Here is a 24148-nt window from a genome sequence, read left to right as displayed (position 1 = left end):
TATTTTTTCCCAATAGTATAGAGTGATTATAGCGTAGTATCTATTAAAGATCTTTCATAATCATTAACAATACATATATACCTTATAGATGTAACTGCTCAAATCCAAATTTCTAATGATAATCATATTCCTTTTTACCAGGTATTATTCAATGAGTTAAAATTAATAAACATTTAAACACGTTTTAAATTTATACCTTTATAATTATACACTACAAATCATATGAACCGATCTAATAGCCAATGTACTCCCTTTATTAAGGATTCTTTCATATTTGACGTATAATTGGCAATCTGTTTCACGTCAACAGACAAACTTGTGGTGGGGAAGAAAACACAGTTCAAGAACCTAAAAAAACATAACATTACTCTTTTATTATTTCATACGAAGAAATTGTGTTCATCCTTCTTGGGGGTTCATCAAGACATCTTCAAACATCTCCACCAACCCATTTAACCGACGCCAACTCGTTTTTTCGGCTCACCGGCCAAAAGATTCATATAATCTCTCACTATACTTTTATTATTCCATACAGGGATGGACTTAGACCAGGGAGGGTGAAGACGATTATCCACCCTAAAAATTATAATTTTCAATTCATTTTAAATTTTTTTTTTGTTTTCTATAAATTTGTTTTCATCACTAAAATTTTATAAATTTATTTTTTCTTAAAATTTTATAAGTTCACCCCCTAACATATAACTTTAGATCCATTCCTGATTACATATGAATATACCATAAAAACACAAGTAGTTGCTAAGAGTGTGCAAAAATATCCGATATGAATAATATGATTTGTTTATCCGGTGATCCGGTCTAAATTTTCGAATATTCAAAAAGTTTTTTGGATAATTGAATCAGATACGGATCAGAAATTCTCAAATTCTCAAATTCGGATTATCCAATCTTTATGGGTTCAACATTGATATGGATATTGGATAAAGCTCTACACCTAATGTTTGTTTTTTCTGGTACATCCTTCACCTCTTTTTAAGTATATATTTTTTACTCCTTAAATATCAATTTAGATCTAATGTAATTTATGTCTTATATTTACAAAACCTACTGTAATTTTCTTCACATGATTCATATTTACAGTTATTTTCAGTTGAAGGCAACGGGAATTGCTAACCGTAGAAATTAATTTCCACCCTGTAAAAGTTCCATGGCTGCTACCTGCCTCACACGCTGCGTAAGTCGTCTTCTGCGATAGAAGCCTACCAAACGCTGGATGAGTACCGAAGTAATGGCGGAGAAATCAAACACTCTTCCGATTCCAACACCACCTGCAAAACATTAAAGAAAAAATCACTAACGTATCTGATTGTGTCTGCTGACTAGCATACATCTCTCCTAAGCAATATATGCAGTGTTAAGATCAGGATCCATCAACCCCAGGAACAGTCTCTTCATGAAGAATGGTAACTGACGCACTTTCTGCTAAGAAGAGAAGGAAGAAAATGTTCATGGCCTGCTCGCAGTAGAACAAAAGATTCATATATTACAGTTGTAATCTAAGATTAATAAACAATAATCAAGAAGGATGATGACTGTTGGGACAAATTAAAAACAATGGCACTCTTCACTAATTTACTTCCAAGGCAATGCCAGAGCCATAATGTTAAAGTCATTCAATTAAAATACAACTGCCTGTCGACACCAGAAAAGAGAAGCAAAAAAAAAAAAAGCCAGTTCAATGAAAGCTCATTCAAGACAAAATATGTAAGTCTGTTCCCCATTGGAGAGTATCTACAGACTATATAATTCACTGAAACTCAATCCTTTCCTCCAAAAGCAAGTTCGAAATTTACGAACTCAAGCTTTGGCAATCAGAGAAACTGACTGCACAACTCGGATACAGAACTCCTGTAGCAAAAGTATAAATAAAAGAACAAGCATCTGGGGGCAAAATGGCAGTAATGTAATGCACGGTAACTCATTAAATTTAATTACAAACAGGGCAAACGTCAAGCCCCACAACGCCTCCCCTTCCTCCTATGATGAGGGAAAAAGCCTTGAGGCTTTCGGCAACCTTCCTTGTACAAATATTTTAACATTTTTCCAGTCAGGGATCCACAACTAGAGGTAAGTTTCTAATATCCTAAGTGACCATCAAATAAAGGGAATAAAAATTACATTATATAAGAAACAAAATTCTCTGGATTAAAATGCTTGTAGATTGTATCATGTATAAGAAAGAAATATAAAGCCAGAAATCCCATAAAAAGCCTGCCCTTTCTTTATCATTCTTTACAAAGAGAAAAAATAAAGCATGGAACGTGTTTCCTTGTAGAACAGATTCTTTTCTTCAAGCAATGTACCACCTCATTTACCAGAATAAAAAACACTCGATTTACATTTTAAAACAGAGTAAATTATTTGAGAACGGTTTCATGATACATTCTTCTATTAAATCTATTTAATTTTTTGTGATTGTACAACGTATATATTCATTGTTCGCAAGTTCTACCAAAAGGTAAAAAAAATTATGTGATAATATTTCGAAAACTGTGAAATCTTTATATGATACTTGATGAAAAAACGAATTAAAAGTGTCAAAGTTATTAAACGCTATGCTCCTAAAATAAGGTTAACTTTGTTGCAATTATATGAATCTTGTGGTAATGATGCTAAAGCAAAAAGTAAAGTTGAAAGTTTAGCTAGTGCCTTGAATTCTTACTTGGAATGGTTATTTGGTATTATATTGTGTTTGCTTTCAATATGGTGAGTAAGAAATTGCAATTTAAATCAATGTTCATTAATCCTACTATAAAGGAGTTGGAAGGTGTAATGTCATATTTTGAAAATTATAGAAATAAAGGGTTCAAAGTTAGTATAAAATTGCCAAAAGTCTTGCATTGGATATGAACATAGAGCTAATTTTTTTGACTGAGCATCGTATTTTTAGAAAAAGACAATTTGATGAGAATGATCATGACGAAGAAATGTGATCAGTAGAGTAGTCATTTAGAGTTAATTATTTTTTGTTGTTGATATGGAAATTGCTTCTTTGAAAGATAGACTTAGCGTTTAAAGATTTTTGAAAATTGTTTTGGATTTTTAATTGATTCTCTAAGGCTAAAGTCATTGGATAATAATAAATTAAGAGAATGTTGTAATAATTTTAAGATTATTTTTCTCATAATAATTTGTCAGATGTTGATGCAGTGACTTTTTTTTCTTCTGAAATAAAAGTATTGCACTTGACTTTGTCAAATGTGTTCATATCGGTGCTTAAAATTCTTGATTTTGTTAAAGCTATAGATTGTTATCCTAATGTTTTAATTGCTTACTAGATCCTATTAACATTGTCAGTGACGGTAGCATTCCCAAAATGAAAAATTTCAAAACTGAAATTATTGAAAAATTTCTTGAGGTCTACAAATGTCACAAGAAAGATTGAATGGGCTAGCTATGTTATATATTAAGAAAAATATGTTGAAAAAAATGATACTAACACTATTCATTTGTACCAAGTTGCCCCATAAAGTATTTTTCGGACATTTTGCCCCATCAACTATAAATCATTACTCCATTTACCCCAAATCGTTAACACAGTTAAAAAAATTCACACACCAATCAGAACATACCACATCATCTCTTGATTTTAATTTTTTATCTAAATAAATAAAAATTAGTTAATAAAGTAAAGTAAATAACATACCAAAAATACCCCTCCTTCCCTAACCCCACCACTCCTCCACCTTCTTTTCCCTATCTCCATAGTCACAATCTCCTATTATTTATGTACAATGGCTTCAACGTATTTTCATAAAAATTACAACACTTGTGTGAGGGCAAGAAGAGATTGAGCATCTCTCAAGAGACTATAGCCATTACAGTTTATCCACTGGAATACTTCCTTCGCTCGACGCCAGAAGCAACCACCGTGTCAAGCTCAGGAGATTCATCGTTTCACCTTACGATCGTCGTTACATGTCGATATAAACAAAATGGTTCATTTCCTTTTCTCTTTTTGATTTTACAACTCTAAGTTGTTCTTTCATCATTGTTTCTGCAATTTTTGAATGTTTTAAATTCAAAAAAATGTTACCACAAAGGAGAAAAGACGGGATCCGAGTTCATGAGGAAAAAATGATTTTGGGCTTGGGCTTAACAGTTCCTAGATGGGAAATCTTCAAAGAATCGCCGTGAATGGTGACTTTCTTGAAGAGATGGAAATCGTCGAGTTCATCTTGAGCTGAGATTAGTAGTTCCCTGTGGCGGTTTCTTTAAGGAACAATGATTTGAGGGATGAAGACAAAGAGAATAATAAGAAAATGAAAGGGTCAAAGAGTAAACATTCAGAGACGAAAACAAAGATGAATAAGGAAACATTGTGTTAGAGTTTGACTCGAATTCAAAGTGGCACAAATTAATTAATATATAAAAATTGGGAAAGTAGGAAACCCAATTTGATTAAAAGTATTAAAACTTTATTAAATTAGATTTATACTTTATTTTGTTTTCCTTTGTAATCAAGTATCTATCTCTATAAATAGAAACCAAAGGTCAATGTTAGATATCAAGTTTTTTCTTTCACCAAAATCCTCTTTTATTTTTTCCTTCATATTAGTGAAATTTTTCTCCTCTGCTCGTGGTTTTTCCCTTTTGTATTTTCCATGTAAATCTTGGTGTTCTTTGTTCTTCTTTTTTGATCATGTTTATTTGTTTATCGATAATCATCGTTCCGGTATTATAACAAATTGGTATCAGAGCTTTAGGTTCAAGATTATGGAAACAATGAAGTATGATATTCCGATGTTAGATCGAAGCACTATATTATCACTATGGCATGTGAAGATTTAAGATGTTCTTGCACAGTTAGATCTCAACAATACAATAGAAGGATTTGATGAGAAGCCAATAAATCAATGGACAAATGAGGAAAAGCGTAAGGATTGTGAAGTTCTTTCTCAGGTCCATTTACACTTATCAAATCAAATTTTACAGGATGTGTTGAAAGAAAAATAGTTGCATCTTTATAGGCGAAATTGGAGCAATTTTGCATGCAGAAATCATTTACCAACAAGTTGCATCTAAAGCAGTATATTTATTCGCTCAAGTTGGCAGAAGGTTTGTCTCTTGAAGAGCACCTGACCGCATTCAAGGAAACCATTTATGATCTAGAGAATATAGAAGTTAAGTATGATAAAAAAAGACTTAGGACTGATCCTCCTATGTTCGTTGCCTCGTTCATACTCATATTTCAGAGATACAATCTTGTACAGTCACAAAACACTCGCTCTTGAAGAAGTTTACAATAGATTCCACTCGTTTGACAAGATGAAACATCTTGTATCTGGTTCCGAGGCACATGCAGATGATCTCGTAATGCATGAATTGACTAGCTCAGACAGTGGGAGAAAAGGCGAGCGTTCTTCTGATAATATTGAAAGGGGATAGATCAAAATCTTCCAACCAAGGAAAAATTTGTCACTATTGCAAAAGAAATATCATGTTAAATCGGAGTGTTACAAGTTGCAAAATAAAATCAAAAGAGAAGTTGAAGAGTAGAACTTTGGGAAATATGGTGAGGTCGGTATAGTAGAGGAGTACGATGACGGAGAACTCCTAGTTACGACTGACGACAACTTAATAACAAGTGATGAGTGGATACTTGACTATGGAAATAATTTTCATATGAGTCCTAATCGTGATTGGTTTGCGACGTATGAAGATGTATCTACAGGTGATGTATTTTTGGGAAATAATGTCTCCTGTATATGTATTGTCACAATCAAAATTAAGATGTTCGATGGGATTGCTCGAACGCTTGGTAATGTGAGACATGTTCTAGATTTGAGTAAAATATAATTTCGTTATATACTATAGATTCAAAAGGGTACAAATTCTCCAGTGAAAGTGGAGCTATGAAAATTTGCAATGACCCTCTTGTTGTGTTGAAAGGGAAGAGAAAGACTACCAAGTTTTATGTTCTACAGGGTTCAACAGTTTAGATAATGCCGTTAGTGTTTCATCCACCGTGTCAAATAATGTTGTTGAATAAAATAATCGTGGGCAAAACAATTATGTGAAGCAGAAAATAATTCAATTTTTTGAACATAATGAATTTGAAGATAAAACTATCATTGATGATCGGGATCGTGTTGTGCGTAATATTACTCGTGGGTGAAATATTTATGTTGAAAACATTTTGATGTTTCGATATAACAAATTAAGTATAAATGAATTTTAAGATTTTACATCATTTTCAAAGTATATTCAATTCAATTATTCGAATATCAAAATATTACTCCAAGTTTTTCAAAGTTCAATTTCATTCCTTACTAAAGTGAAAAATTGTGATTCATACTTAAAATATTTTTGAAACAATTTTTACAAAGTATTTCAAACCAAATTCAAGCCAAAAATCAAATTTACAAAGTTATGTACCGATGCACTACATTGATGCATCGATGCACACCCATTTCGAATGCATTTTTTGTACCGATGCACTACATTGATGCATCGATGCACACCCATTTCGAATACATTTTGTGTACCGATGCACTCTTGAATATTTTGAACATCGAATGCATTTTTTGTACTGATGCACATACCATGCATCGATGCACTCCAGGCTCTTTTAAAACATCAAATGTAATTAGTGCACCGGTGCACCCCTAGTGTACCGATGCACTAAGTCTTATAACGGTCGAAATATTTAAATTTTACACATAGTGTACCGATGCACCTTGGCTATGCATCGATGCACCATACACTCCCAACTGTTTTATTAATTGTTTTCACACCATAACGATTCTATTGACTCCACTAATAATCCCCAATGTTCAAAAGTGATCCAAAGAGTATTTAAACAAGGTTAGGAGCCATTGATCAACTACAATTTAAGAAAAGAAGCTAGAGAATCAAAGAGAAAGCATCAAACCTCAAGTTTGATCATTTCAAGCCAACTTTTCATTCAATATTCATTTTTCTTTCAAGAACACCATTTTTGCTCTATTGTATTTATTTTTTAGTGTTCTTTCTTTATTCTAGAATTGTGCAAACATCTTACCTTGTGAGGATTTCTTGTAAGTTTGCAAATTTGTGTATTTCTCTTTGGGAGAGAGTGTTCTCAAGAATTTGGGGTATAATTATTGAGGGAGTTATAAGGTTACTATTTGTCCTAAAAAAAGAACAAATTAGTGAATTTGTTGGAAAATCCTTAGTGTGAATAGCTAAGGTAGTGGACGTAGACTTTGGTTGAGAAATTCGAACAACTCTAAATCTTTGTGCAATTATTTTCAATTTTCTGCAAAAGCTTCCACCAAAATTTTTATTGCCAATTCACCCCCTCTTGGCCTATTTGTCGATTTATTAACTCAACAATTGGTATCAAAGCCTTACTCATTTGAAGATTTAATCGCCTCTTGAGTCAATTCGGGAAGATTTATATCGATATTCAAGTCATCAATGGCTTCCACTTAAAACTCCGACTTCGATCTTGATTCTATGCTCATCAACAAGCCTCATTTCTTCAATGGAGCTAATTATGCTTATTGGAAGAATAGAATGAGGTACTTCATTCAAGAAAGTGACATGGGAGCATAGAATATCATATAAGATGGATACTTCATTCCTTCTACTCATTCAAGATTGTTGAGTGAAGCAGAGACAAGAATGTTCCAGCTCAACTCAAAGGCTATCCACATTATTTTTTTGTGCTCTTGGACCAGATGAATAGGAGAGTTTCATCTTGTACAACCGCCAAGGCGATATGGGATAAACTTCAAGTCACTCATGAAGGTACAGATGAGGTAAAAGAATCTAAAATTAGTCTTCTAACTCATAGTTATGAAATTTCAGGATGAAACCGGATGAAGATATCAAAGCTATGACGGATAGATTTTCCAAGATTATCAATGGTCTCAAATAATATGGAGAGATCATTCCAAATGAAAAGCTTGTGAGGAAGTTAGTTTACTCTCTTCCAAAATCTTGGCAATCAAAGAAGACGACAATCATAGAGGCTAAGAACTTAATGTCTTTAACTCTCGAGGAGTTAATTGGTTCACTCCTCACTCATGAAATGATGCTTCAAGATGAGGTAGACCTCGAGAAGATTGACGAACCAAAGAATGAGACAAAAAAGAAGAAGAACGTTGGAGTTGCTCTCAAATATACAGGAGATGAGAGTGATTCAGATGAAGATGACGATGACGAGGAAATGACATTATTTGCCAAACGGTTCAGAAAACTAATGAGGCCCAACCGAGAAAGAAAATTCAAACGAAATGAAGGCTTCAAAAATGAACCAAATGAGAAATACCCTATTATTTTCTACGAGTGCAAAAAGTTGGGTCATGTCAAATACGATTGCCCGTGATTAAAGAAAAATGGTCAATCCAAGAAAAAGCACAATGCTCATGTGGCTACATGGAGTGATGAAAAATGTTACGATGAAGAGGATCAAGAACTGGCAAACATGTGCTTGATGGCCATCGGGGAAAATTCTAAGGTAACCTCTAACTTATTTGATTCAGATGATTTATTGTATGATGAGTTATTAGAGGATTATAATGGGTTGGATTCAGATTATAAGATTTTATTTTCAAAATGCAAAAATGATATTTCAAAATTGAGAAATGAAAATAGTCTTATATCCAAAACCAACAACGATCTTGAAAGTAAGATCAAAGAATTGCAAATCAAATTAGATGAATTTGAAAAGAAAAATATTAATTTGCATAACTTACTTTCAAGAGTAAATGATGATCATCAAAAGAAAATTGATGATCTTAAAGTTCTTTTAATAAAGTTGAAACAAAATATTTTGAAAAAGGAGAAAATTCAAAATTCAACTTTGTTAGAAAAAGTTTTAAAAACTACAATCATAGAGGTCCCCAAAGAACCTTAAATGGAAAAATCGTTAGAAGTATATGGGTTCCAAAAGAACTCATTACTACTAAAGATAAGGATATCCTACACAGATGGATACCCAAGGGGGCTAGGATTTTGGAAACTAATTAATATGGACCCAAAAGAAATTGGGTACCAAAAAAAAAAAATCTATGTTTGTAGGGAAAGGAGCATTGCTACAAGGCACGAGAAACAAGTTCAAAATCATGGTACCTTGATAGTGGATGCTCAAGACATATGACTGGAGACAAGAGTTGGTTCATAGAGCTTAACGACAAAAATGGAGGAGAGGTAACTTTTGGTGATAATTTAAAAGGTCATATTGAAGGTATAGGTACAATATGTAATACCTCTTCCATACAAATTCAAAATGTTTTATATGTGAATAGGTTAAAGCATAATCTATTGAGTATTAGTCAATTTTGTGATAAAGGATACAATGTTTTATTTGAAACAAATGGTTGTAAAGTCATTGACATTGCATCTAATCAGATTATGCTTGTTGGTCATAGAATAGGAAACATATACATGTGCATTTAGATTCATTAAATATGACTAATTTATGCCTAGTTGCTAAGGATGAACATGATATTTTGTTATGACATAGGATACTAGGACATACTAGCATGAGTGTTCTACAACGACTAATTCAAGGAGATTTAGTAAGAGGGTTACCAAAGCTAAAATCTGATAATGATAAAATATGTGATGCCTGTGCTAAAGGAAAACATAGAAGAGCCTCCTTTAAGTCCATTAATGATGTATCATCTAGTAGAGTATTACAATTGATCCATATAGATCTTATTGGGCCAATTAGGACTATTGGCTTGGGTGGAAAACAATATTGCTTTGTATTGGTAGATGACTATTCTAGATATACTTGGGTTCTATTCTTAAGTACTAAAGATGAAGCATTAGAAAAATTCATCACGTTTTTAAAAGTAATCCAAAATGAAAAAGGTTACTCTATAACTAGTGTTAGGAGTGATCATGGTACTGAATTTGAAAATCTTAGATTTACTGAGTTTTTTAATTCTAATGGTATTAACCATAATTTTTTAGCACCTAGAACCCCTCAACAAAATGGAGTTGTTGAGAGGAAAAATCGAACTTTAGAAGAAATGGTTAGATCCATGCTTTGTGAAAATAATTTACCAAAATATTTTTGGGCGGAAGCCATAAATACCGCTTGTTATATTATTAATCGAGTAATGATTAGGCCAATTTTGAAGAAAACTCCATATGAACTTTTAAAAAATAAAAAGCCTAACATTAGCTATTTTCATCCTTTTAGATGTAAATGTTTTGTTTTAAACAATAGTAAAGAAAACTTGGCAAATTTGATGCTAAAAGTGATGAAGGAATTTTTCTGGGTTATTCCTTAAATTCTAAAGCTTATCGGGTATTTAATAAAAGAACTTTAGTTGTAGAAGAGTCTATACATGTTGTTTTCGATGATAATTCCCTTATGATGAAGGATTCTTGTATGAATGATGATGTAGGTATTATAAACACAAATGACGTTAGACATGACATTGGAGAACCATCATCAAAGGAAGAAACAAAAGATGAGGAAACTCATGATGTTCTCGAGAATCCAACCATTGAAGAAAGGGAAGTCTCTTACCCAAGAGAATACAACTATGTCAAGGATGGTGAGATAATAGGTGATCCATACAAAGGGGTAACAACTCAATCTTCTCTTAGAAATATTTGTAATTATGTTGCATTTATCTCATGCATAAAGCCTAAGAATATTAAAGAAGCATTAAATGATGAACATTAGATTATGGCTATGCAAGAAGAGTTAAATCAATTTGAGAGAAGTAAAGTATGGACATTAGTTGAAAGGCCTAGTAATAAATCTACTGTAGGTACTAGATGTGTATTTAGGAATAAGCTTGATGAAAGTGGTAATATAGTGAGAAACAAGGCTAGATTTGTTGCTCAAGGCTATACTCAAGAAGAGGGCATAGACTATGATGAAACATACGCTCCTGTAGCTAGAATGGAAGCAATTAGAATGTTATTAGCATTTGCAAGCTACAAGCTAGATTTGTTGCTCAAGGCTATACTCAAGAAGAGGGCATAGACTATGAAGAAACATACGCTCCTGTAGCTAGAATGGAAGCAATTAGAATGTTATTAGCATTTGCAAGCTTTAATGAATTTAAATTATATCAAATAGATGTTAAAAGTACATTTTAAATGGTTTTATAAAAGAAGTGTATGTAGAACAACCTCTTGGTTTTGAAGATTCAAAATTTTCATATCATGTTTTTAAATTGACAAAAGCACTTTATGGTTTAAAACAAGCTCCTAAAGCTTGGTATGAAAGATTGTCAAACTTTTTGATAGAAAAAGGTTTTTCAAAAGGGAAGGTTGATACTACATTGTTTTTAAAGCATAAAAGTAAATATTTATTAGTAGTACAAATTTATGTTGATGATATAATATTTGGATCTACTAATGATATTCTTTGCCAAGAATTTTCTAAGCTAATGCAGAGTGAATTCGAGATGAGCATGATGGGGGAGCTCTCATTTTTCTTGGGACTCCAAATCAAGCAAATAAAAGATGACATCTTCATCAATCAAGTTAAGTATGTCAAGGATATGCTCAAGAAGTTTGGACTAGAAAATGGGAAACCTCATGCCACTCCAATGAGCTCTTCTACAAAGCTTGACAAAGATGAAGGAGGTAAATATGTGGATGTTAAATTATAGAGGTCATGATTGGCTCTTTGCTTTATCTAACTGCAAGTAGACCGGACATTATGTTTAGTGTGTGCTTATGTGCTAGATTTCAATCATACCATAAGGAATCATATTTACTAGCTGTTAAGAAAATCTTTAGATACCTTAAGAACACTCCTAGTTTAGGACTTTGGTATCCTAGAGACTCTAGCTTTAGCTTGCATGCCTTCTCTGATGTGGATTATGGAGGATACAAAATAGATAGGAAAAGTACCTCTGGTACTTGCCAATTTCTAGGAAATATGTTAATTTCATGGTTTTCAAAGAAACAAAATTGTGTTGCATTACCTACCACTGAAGCAGAATACATTTCAGCCGGTAGTTATTGTGCACAAGTTTTATGAATGAAACAACAACTTTTAGATTATGGAATTGAAGTTAGTACCATACCTATCAAGTGTGACAATACTAGTGGTATTTGTCTCACTAAAAATCTCATCCAACACTTTAGAACTAAGCACATTGAAATTAGACATCACTTCATTAGAGATCATGTCGCTAAAGAAGATATATTGTAGAATTTGATACTTTGCATCAATTAGCGGATATTTTTACAAAACCTTTAGATAAAGAAAGATTTTGGACATTTAGGAGAGAATTAGGTTTGACTGACCTATCTTCACTTATTGTTTAAAATATTTTAGCACTTTTAATTAGTTTTGAAAAATGCTTATAAAAATAATATTTTTGATTGCATTTTTTGCTAATAATTAGGGAATTTTATGATTCTTAGTGAAAATTAATTATATGTTCAAATAATGTTTAATGAATTGATTTGATTGATTGAACATAGTTAATTTTCAATATATGAGTTGCAATACCACTAGAGTTAATTAATTAAGCATTTTGAGTGTTTTAAAACGGATTTTTGACATTTTAGTGCATAATGCATCGATACACTAGATAGTGCATCGATGCATCCCTTGAATATGCATCGGTACACCATGAAGGTGCACCGATGCATTCCTTGAATGTGCATCGATGCACTTTGCTGTGCATCGATACACCTATCGAGTTTTTGGGTTTAAATTATTGATTTTCTTCATTATTTCAAAACCCCAAACCTAAACAAACTCACATCGTACGCCCCTCTATCTCACCCAAATCTCTCTATTGCTTCAAATCAACGATTTTAAGTCGGAATTCTCTTGCATTTTATTTCAAAATCCTACTACTATCATTAGTCAAGTGCAAACAACATCTCATTCTCACAAAATCTGAATTTTCAAGGTAATATTTCAAAAACCTTTGTTTTATTGATTTATAAACTTAGGACTACTTTTGATTAGTTCTAGGTTGAACTAAATATCGGGCATTGATTGTTTAATGATTAAAAACTATTTTCTACAACCAATTTCATCAAAAACACAAGATTTTTCAAAGATTTTCAAAAAATTTCAAAATATAACAATTTTCATATTTTTCGAAAATTGTTGTTTTAATTGATGTTTTGGTTCAATTATGTTGTTTTCATGAAAACTATACATATTATGATTTTAAAACATTATTTTCCAAATAGTTTTCAAAACTTTGCCCATTAGGATTCGGTTTAGAGAACCTTGAAATATTGAGGATTCAATTGAGTTTTGGGATTGATTGAAATTGCATACATGTGTTTTAAAATTATAGGTATCCATCCTATTCCAATTTCTTAAACCATGTCAAATCCTAAATGACCTAGGACATCGTCTAGTCATTCGAGTCAAAACCGACCTCCTATTCCTCCACCTAATCCAAATCCAAATGACCTATATATGACTATTCTTAACTCTTGTTTCAATGTACCTAGTCGTAGAAAAAATCTTTATCATAGGTACCGTACTTGCTTTGAGTCATACAAAATTTGGGAATAGCATATCCCTTCGATCCAAGCTATGTAAGATATGATTTTTCAATATCTTCCTACTCTTAAATCTTGGAAGTTTGATAAACTCTTTAAACTCAAACCTATTGTTTATCATCAATTAGTCTGCATCTTCTATTCAAATGTGGTATGTATCCAAAACGAGCGTCAAACCGAAACCATATAATTCGATCCTATCTTTTAGGTCAATTCATTTTTATTGACTCCGACATGATCGCTACCCATTTTGGACTAGATAACTTAGGTTTATATAATGAAAAAGAGATTGTGGCATCACCCTATAAGTCTAAGGATAGTGTTAGTACCTTACGCTCTCATCACGATCGATTCCTACATTTGATGATCTCTTGGTGGTTTAGACCATCCGGAGGTAGGTACTCCTCTTTTAGGATCATAGATATATGGTGGATACATTGTATCCAACATAATAAGAAAATAAATTTGCCACATATCATTTTTAGTGAATTACTAGATACCGTAAACATTGTCCCTTCTAAGAATATAGAAACTTTAGTTTACGGCTGTCTTCTGAGTAATTTGTTTATCAAACTCGATCTTAGGGTCAGTTTTAATATTCCCATCCTTCTCCAGAGCTAGTTCTTCACGAGCTCTACTTCCTCCAGCACCGGCAGCAGGTGATGATCTAGAGCTTCAACAACTCATGTAAGATATTGACGATATTGACGATGAAGCACCTGAGGACGTGTCGGTACCGCAAGAGAATCAAGTGCCTCCATACTTTCGATCTTTCTTGGAGACATTTGATCTAAGGATTGCATCCATTGAGTCCTATTTGACTTCTATGGGGGCTCAACAACGGGAGATGAATGAACGTTTAGATGCGCTCACACTCGAAATACGAGCACGTTATCCTCCTCCTCCTCCCGATCCTCCTATGGATTAGACATTGCCTTGCCATGTTTTGTTTTTGCTTGGATTAAACATTTTGATGTTTTGGATTGTTATGGATGATGGTTGTTTAAACTTGAATGTTTTGGATGATTGAACTTAACATATATATATATATCTATTTGGTTTAGTTTAAATTTTCATTTTGAGCTTAATGTTTATTAGTTTTGCATCATTTACATATTAGTTGCATTATGACCAATTACCATTACACATTTGATTATGAATATTGATTTATGAAACTAATGGCTAACCTTTCTCTTGATTGTGATCTTACCAGCTTAAGCTATATTTATTTAAAATCAATTGGCTAAATATTTAGAGTCTTGTTCTGAACTAAATGTTTTATAGAGTCTTTTTGATTTAACAAAAAAGGAGAGAAAGATGTGTTATAGTAAGAGTGTGTTATAGTAAGGGGTAATTTTACAAAATTAATTTCAAAAATTATTTTTCAAGGAAAATCTTAAAATTACTCAAGTGTTTTGTTATATCAAAAAGGGGGAGATTGTTGAAAACATTTTGATGTTTCGATATAACAAATTAAGTATAAATGAATTTTAAAATTTTACATCATTTTCAAAGTATATTCGATTCAAATTATTCGAATATCAAAATATTACTCCAAGTTTTTCAAAGTTCAATTTCAATCTTTACTAAAGTGAAAAATTGTGATTCAAACTTAAAATATTTTTTAAACAATTTTTACAAAGTATTTCAAACCAAAATCGAGCCAAAAATCAAATTTACAAAGTGATGTACCGATGCACTACATTGATGCATCGATGCACACCCATTTCAAGTGCATTTTGTGTACCGGTGAACATGTCATGCATCGATGCACTCTTGAATATTTTGAACATCAAATGCATTTTATGTACCGATGCACAGACCATGCATCGATGCACTCCAGGCTCTTTTGAAACATTGAATGTAATTAGTACACCGATGCACCACTAGTGTACTGATGCACTAAGTCTTATAACGGTCGAAATATTTGAATTTTACACATAGTGTACCGATGCACCTTGGCTATGCATCGATGCACCATACACTCACAACTATTTTATTAATTGTTTTCACACCATAACGGTTCTATTGATCCATTGATCAACAACAATTTAAGAAAAGAAGCTAGATAATCAAAGAGAAAGCATCAAATCTCAAGTTTGAGCATTTCAAGCCTATTTTTCATTCAATATTCATTTTGCTTTCAAGAACACCATTTGTGCTCTATTGTATTTATTTTTTAGTGTTCTTTCTTTGTTCTAGAATTGTGCAAACATCTTACCTTGTGAGGCTTTCTTGTAAGTTTGCAAATTTGTGTATTTCTCTTTGGGAGAGAGTGTTATCAAGAATTTGGAGTATAATTCTTGAGGGAGTTGTAAGGTTACTCTTTGTCCTCAAAAGAAAGAAAAAATTAGTGAATTTGTTGGAAAATCCTTAGTGTGGATAGCTAAGGTAGTGGACGTAGACTTTGGTTGAGAAAGTTGAATCACTCTAAATTGTTGTGCAATTATTTTCAATTTTCTGCAAAAGCTTCCACCAAAATTTTTAATTCCAATTCACCCCCCTCTTAGCCGATTCCTCGATCGATTAACTCAATAATTTGTGAGCAAAGTTGGCACTTATGATAACCATGTCGATGTGAAGACTAAATCCAAGCCTAGAAAAGGTTTGGATTAGGTTGGTGTCCATTACTGAATATTACCCCTTTAAGGGTTGTTGTGGAAGAGGTGGAGAACTTGTTCGTTGAAGTAAAGAATTGTTTTTTGTTGAGTTTGAGTGTCACATCGATTTTGGGTGTTTTGTCTCGAAAACTTTGCACTTTCAGAATTCGTGTCAAGGTGGAGATTTGTTAGAGTTTGATTCGAATTCAAAGTGGCACAAATTAATTAATATATAAATATTGGAAAAGTAGGAAACCCGGTTTGATTAAAAGTAGAAAACTTTATTAAATTAGAGTTCTACTTTATTTAGTTTCCCTTTGTAATCAAATATTTATCCCTATAAATAGATAATAAAGGTCAGGGTTAGATATCAAGTTTTTTCTTTCACCAAAATCCTCTTGTATTTTCTTCCGTCATATTAGTGAAATTCTTCTCATCTGCTCGTGGTTTTCCCTTTTGGGTTTTCCACGTAAATCCTGGTGTTCTTTGTTTTTCTTTTTTGATCATATTTATTTGTTTGCCGATAATCATCGTTTCGATATTATAACACATTGCTTTGGGTTTTCTTATTCAAGTCAAATCAATAAGAAGAAAATAAGATATAGTTACTAAACTCCATGGTTTTAAATCAACAAACTTGCTGAAGATTTAGATAAGCAAGGAGAAGAAGAGGATGTATGAACAAAGAGACAAAAATCAATAAAAAAAGCTAAGTGATGGAATGATGGTGGTGGGACAGATTCTATCGGTAACAGGCTACGGGAATAAAAACGACGATGATGAGGAAGAAAGAGAAGAACAAGATGAAGATAATGAAGATGGAGAATAAGAACATATGACTAAGCTTGATTATGGGTTTTATGAGAATGAAGTTATACCAAAACCAAAAAAATACAGTGGAGGTGTGGTGGGGCTGGGGAAATAGGGGTATTTTTTGATATATTGTTTATTTTATTTTATTAATTGATTTTTATTTATTTAAATAAATAAAATAAAAATTAAGAGATGATGTGGCATATTTTGATTGGTTCGTGAAATTTTTTAACAGTGTTAACGATTTGGGGTAAACTAGGTAACGATTTACAATCGAGGGGTAAATGTCCCAAAAATACTTTAGGGGACAACTTAATACAAATGGTGTAGTTCAGGGGGCAATGGGACATTTAAGACTTTTTAAAATTGTAATGAATTACTATTTGTTTAATTTAATAATTACAAGCCATAAAATAATCAAGATTGGCCATGCTTCCACCTTAGAGTTTAAACCACTAAAATAGTAATCCTTGGCATTCAAATCAATCACATTGATAAAAAGAAAATAAGAATCATTATTTACACTCCATGAACTTTAAGAAAAAACACATCATCTACTAGAAAAAAACCCCTTTAATGAAGCTCATTGCGCATCATCTACGGGTGCAGATGACACACAAATGTGTGTCATTGAAGCCACCGACATAAATCTCAGATGACACACAATTATGTGTCATAAATCTATGACGCGCATTTATGACATGCATTTATGACACACATTTATGACGCGCATTGAGCGTCATTGAAGCCCCCATCATAAATGAAGATGACACACATTTGTGTGTCATAAATTTATGACACGCATGTATGACTTACATTACATGTCATTGGAGCACACATCATAAAAAAAGATGACACACATTCGTGTGTCGTGATTGTATTTCGTAAATTATATATATATATATATATATATATTGTAGATTGACAAATAATCAAACTAAATCACATTTAATACCTCATAATACTAAATATATATCATATTATATACAAGCAATCCATTTGCATACAATATATTCACATTAAGTTATCAAAAATATTGTAATCATATGTCGATACAAAATATCACGGCATAATAAAGTTCTACTAATATGCCCTCGCCATCCGGGTATGTACAGAAGAAATCATCATCAACTTCTGCTAAAGGGGAGTCTTGTGAAAAATCAAAAGTAGCATGGTATTCCAACATATCATCAGTTTCACCATTTGCTCCATACTTGTACATCTTATGTGGTGTGAAGCCGACAACAGAAAAATTCACACATCGTCTACCTAGCAAAAAGAACACAACTTGGAAGATTCATTGCATACTATTAAGTCTGTTAACTAGTTAAGATTCTGCAGAACTTTGATAAGTTAGAGAACTACTAAGTGCAATACAATTCTCCCAAGTTTCAATTCATACCTTCTGCATATATGATCCAATGGAGTGCGGTAATGATCAAACAGTAGCCATACCATATCCAAGCTTCCAGTGCTTCTGCAACTTGTATTTCAGAAGAGGAAAAAAGGCTGAAATGGTATAATTACGTCAGAATGAACAAATTATATTTCCCCTTTGAGAAGACAAGTAATTGGATATTCGTTGCCATTTCAACCTTGTAGTACTGAAAGTCATATTCCACCCGGAATATGTATATTTCAATTTTGAGTCAGCTTCAACTGAGATCAAAGCAAAATCTCTTTGGTAAAATCATCACTTTATTTGAAAATAATTGTAACAGTTAAAACTAGTTGCAATATATAGAACAAGCACATTCCTAATATGCACATTAAACTTATGAAAACACCTTCCTTGGTCCAGTATATTTATGCACAAACATGCACTCATGTTTCAACAAACCAAGTGACAACTTACTTTTTGAAACTCTATCATATTTTTCAACAACTTTGTATTCTCAATTCCAATGGAGTTGAGGCTTCCTGATTCTAGTTGTGTTTCATCAACCATCAAGTGTGAGCCCGCAGGTAGCTGAAGAACTCCAAGAATCAATATGCAATACAACGTGAAGTTATTTAGAAAAAAAAAGCTGAAGGTTCCAAGCTGCTTTCTTAATGCTTGTAGACATTAACTTCCCCTAGTTGCAGGGATACGATTAAGGATACATATTTGTTTGATAATCCTTTTTTGGGGCAAGAGAGGTAGTGTTTAGATATTCCAGTGTGAGAGGAATGCAATTAGTGAAAGGTATCATGTTTTTGAAAGTTTGACTAAGTCGAGTGCCAAAAACAGATGCACTTTCTCTGTTTAAACCTAATAGATTTAGTGACAGTTTCCTGACAGCAACATCGTCTACTCGAGTGTGAACCTGTCGATCAGTTTCGTACAATCAAATATGGGAGTTGAAAGGAAACATGGAATAATTTTACTTTAATGGGGAAGATTTAACAGATAGAATTCAAGTGAATATGACAAGAAACTGCCACCCAGCATAATCTCAAGAAAATAAGATGATAGTTGTAGTGGAAAACATTACCTTGGACAGAAGATGCAACAACATGAAATGAGCAGATACACCGTCATTTTCGAGAACCGCTGTAAGATGCCTGAAAAGAGCTTCCCTTATCTCTTTCACAAAATGTGGCTTTGGCAGGAAGAACGAAGATTACAAGGAAGAAAGATGAGAAGCATAACAGAAACCTCACTAGACAATATAAGTATTGAACTGAAAACTAGTCAGCCTAAAAAAGAAAAATGCAAAGCAATCCATAAATCTCTCCTGTATATACCTCCAGTATTGGGGAGCCAGGCAGAAAGTCATGCACTGCAAGCTTTCTATGTACAATACAGTGCAAGCATGGGACCCGTAACAAGAAAGAGTGGAAAATTTACTTAATAGTCTTGAAACAGGCAACACAATAAAAACAAACCAATTCATTACAACAATACATTTGTAGGGCAATTTCCAAGCTAATCATGATGTGCATCATCAGTAATGCATGTCAAGCTACAAAATTCCTAACCATAATAAGTGTGATAAAATAGGTACAGGTAACTTGAGACTGAAGTATTTGCAAAATGGTCATTTTCATCAATAATATAATCTCAAAAACTATATTTTCATTACAAAGAACTTTAATTGGCCAGTTATTTAAAGAATTTATGGGACTAAAACAAATTGTGCTGATATTAAAGCCACAAATGCTTCACAGCTGGAAGTAAATGAAACCTTATTAGGGGGCATACGGACCAGTGCATCATTGTAGAAACTATTTGATAACTCATTATTGTCATCCTTCTCAACTGTAAGCTCTGAGTCAAAAGTGAGGACCCCAATAAACTCAAAAACATCATTCATCTTCAAGTCTGACTCTGGAGAATCATATATCTTCAATAAAAAAAATGGAAAATAATCAGCCTTGGTTGAAAAGATAAGAATAAAACCACTTATCTATAGACCATTTCAATATATCTGGATGTAAAAATGCCATGAAACCATTTACCTTTACTAGGCAAGAAAGGTTATCTTTGTCACCAAATTGAAAAGTATTCATGGTGGAAGAAGAGCTTGCAGCTTTAAGATCCATAGGTTCTGGTGAAGTGGAAGGAAGTTCATCTCTCTAGCAAAAAATAAACTGATTAGGTCCATTTTCCTACTGAAGTAGGGGTCAAGCTCATGTCCATTGTTTTTTCTATCCATTACTATACCATACAAGTTTAACCTCATAAAATGAAACTTGCATGTGTTAACATTTTAGATGAGACAATAAAATGCATATAATGTAACATCATAAAAAGTTTAAGAAGCGGTTTTTTACCATCTTCTTAGTAATTGAAGAACTTTTAACCTCGTCATCGGGAACCTGAAATAAAATACAACATCTAATTTCAATTAGGTAAACTACAAATACATTAAAACCCAATAATAAGGAACCCAGTAAGTAGGCATTGTTCTTGAGGAGTTCCAAATGTGTTCAACATACATTACCCTTCACTAGAGAATAATTCAAAGATTCACCAAAGCAAGTTTATAAACAATATTCGAACTAGTTTGGGGTGAAAACAATCACAAATTACAGGCAAGATCATCACCTCATTTTTAGGAAAAAAACATTGAATAGAGACTACCCTATTTTTTTGGTGAACGCGACTAGCATATTTTTATGATTGTGTAATATGATTGGGCCATCAAGTTGAGAATGAGACACAATGAAATGAATAGACAAATGGTAAGTGGAGCAAGACCAACCAAATCCATGGGGTCCCCATCTTCACTATCAATCATACGCTGCTTCTCCCTGCTTTGGGATGACCAATTAGAATCCATATCGCTAGAAGGTTCAGTCCATGAATCTGCCCTAGAACCTAAAGAGACCAATAAATGAACTATAAGAAAGTTTATTAGAACCAAGTTTAAACAAGATAAAAATAAAACTTCAAATAACTAATTTCCTATCAACTGATCATCATTTAAACACTACAATTAACCATAAAAACCTCAAAATACAAGAAAAGAACTGACATGAATACAGTAGAGCAAGTGGCATTCCCAAATACACGTATTAGAAGGTGATTCCATCGTATACTGAGAAACATCCGTGAAGTTGTTGGTTCGCCATAAACTCCCACCCTTTATTTAGCAACAGAAAAGAGAAACATCAAACCCATTAATTCAGATTTTTAAGTGAGAATTAAATTTTAGAGCAGCAAAGAAACATACATCCCTAAGCGCCAACATAGAATTCATATCCCAACATGTCCTGGATCATGCCACTGTAACGGACAAGACTATTGTGTTAAGCCCATCTCAACGTCTTGGGATTAAGAATGGGAACCTTTGATAGACCCGATTCCTGAAACATGAAGTGGCGGAAGAGTTCAAGGGCACCCCAATTCTTGTGGTGAATGGCGAAACTAGTGGACTGATGCAAAGAGAAAAAGGGAAAACGAGAAAAAGGGGAAGCATGCGTGCGTGAACTGATTATCGAGGAGGTCACGACAAGAAGCGGAAAGGATGAAAATAATGGGGGAAATTAAAAGACGACTTTTACAGATGATACACAATTAAAAGTGAACTCCGTGTTTTTGCTAAATTTTTTGGATTATGACTATTAAATATGACACGCATTATTGTAAGTCATAAATCATTCACATCTTAAAAAACATGACATTTTTTATGACACACATTTTTTGCAAGTCATAAATTAGCGTGTGTCATCGTTCGTGTGTCATTAAAGGTATATTTTCTTGTAGTGTGTGAAGCTACTTGAAGGCTTTAGAGGTTTTAAGTTTTAGGAAGCTTCTTTAAATAATTTTCATTGTGTTTACATATTCTAAATTTATATCTTAATTTTCTTCCCCCCAAGCTTTAATTTGATGTATAAAGTCAGTATATGATTGTTTGATTGGTAAAAATGGTGGGAGAGCTTTCAAATGCAAGAGGGAAAAAGATAGTAGTTGGTGAAAATTAAGTAAGAAGATTTTTTTTTGTGAATTTTAATATGATAGTACATTTTATTGGGGTATTATCAATATTGTTTATACAATATTGAAACTTCCTTAAACAATTCGAAACTGAATAGTTCAAAGGATTTTAGTATACATTTTAGTATCGATACCATCAACATTTTAATTTTAGGGGTCTATTTGACTAAAAATCTTTATAGGTCAATTTGACTAAACATGTTAGATTCATAAATTATTTGACCTAAAAAAATTTAAGGGGCAATTTAACTCAAGTTACAAAGTTTATGTAAATAAATCGAATTTGAACGAATAAAGTTATCTTTGAATTTTTTAAGGTGTTCATGTTAGTTTAAATTTTTGGTATCGTATTCTAGTTCATTTATTTATTTTTTAAGGTGTTCGTGTTTGTTCATATAACATTCGTGAACATGTTCGTGAATATGTTCGTATCGTGAACATATTTTTTTGATTTTTGTTTAATGTTAAACAACCAACACTCTCTTTTTATCCTTTTATTTGCAAGCCAAAGAAAAATGATGAAATTATGCCACTAGTCCTTAAGTTTCTTAGGCTTTATAATTTGAACTCCAAACTTCACCTTATATTAAATTTAGTCTATAGCTTCACCAATAATTAAAGGCTTAATACCAAAATAAGTGCCCAAACTATACCATTTTTCCCAAATAGGTGCCTAAACTATTTTTTGACTCATCTAGGTGCCTAATGTTACAAACGTTACCCATTTAGGTGTTCGGGTCGTCAACGGTGTTAATTTACACTGTTATGTGACACGTGTCACAATCTGATATTTTGAAACTTATTTTTTAAAAAATATTAAAAATATTATTATATTTATAAAAAAAAACTCTAATTTCTCTTATATTATAAAATAATCCCCAAATCCCTAAATTCTAACCTTAACCACCCGTCGTCGCCCTTTCTGGCCATAACAACCGATGTCAACGTGGCCCCTACCATCCTCCTAGTTATATGCCATTGTATTTTTCGCCGATTGGCCATTGGAATCGCGTGGGATCGTGACTGTCAACCTAGGGTTCGCAGAGTATATAATGTTGATTCGTAGTCGATCGAATGTTGATCAGTCACGATTTCATAGGGATTTTTATATTCAGGGGAGGGGAGGGGAGGTCGGGTGGAGCTTCGTCGAGGGCAATAGGCAACGACTGACGTAGGTTTAGGGGTTGAAATGAAAGTTTTCAAAGTTTTGGGTTTATTTTAAAATTGTGTTTCCCTTTTAAAAAAATATAATTATATTTTTTAAATTTTAAGTTTACCATAGTGTGACACGTGTCATTTAACGATGAAATTAACACCATTTACGGCCCGAGCACCTAATGAGTAACGTTTATAACGTTAGGCACATGGATGAGTCAAAAAATAGTTTAGGCACCTATTTAAGAAAATCGGTATAGTTTGTGCACTTATTTTGGTATTAAACCATATTTAAAATGTACACAAATAAAAGGAAAATGACAACCGAGTAAATGAGCTGAATAACGAGTTTTTTCGTGGACATAAACGAACCGAACACACTTTTGTTCGTATTCGTTCTTTTATTAAATGAACATAAATATTTTATTCATACTCGTTTATTTAACTTAATAAACGAACTTTATACGAATGGTTTTTAAACAATTCATCGACTATTCATTTACACCTTTATATACCATTTTTATATTTTAAACCTTTAAAAATTAAATGATCAAAGTAATATTATTTGTTTTATCTGGAACAATCTAAAAAGGTTAATTTATTCATGAATATAGTTTTTAACTGGACGTGAATGCATCTGCAACGTGTCTTTCATCTTATTTTTACAACACAAAATAAACCAATTCTAGTAGTTCGT

General features: G+C 32.7%; 1 pseudogene; it reads right to left on the bottom strand.

Moving 5' to 3' along the window:
• Positions 1-1217: 1217 nt before the first annotated feature.
• LOC120120650 lies at positions 1218-23021 on the bottom strand (annotated as a pseudogene).
• Positions 23022-24148: the final 1127 nt, after the last annotated feature.

Source organism: Hibiscus syriacus, unplaced genomic scaffold (genome assembly GCF_006381635.1).
Source record: "Hibiscus syriacus cultivar Baekdansim isolate YM2019G1 unplaced genomic scaffold, ASM638163v2 tig00110343_pilon, whole genome shotgun sequence".
NCBI classification, from domain to species: Eukaryota; Viridiplantae; Streptophyta; class Magnoliopsida; order Malvales; family Malvaceae; genus Hibiscus; species Hibiscus syriacus.
This window is presented reverse-complemented; position numbering and strand designations above follow the sequence as displayed.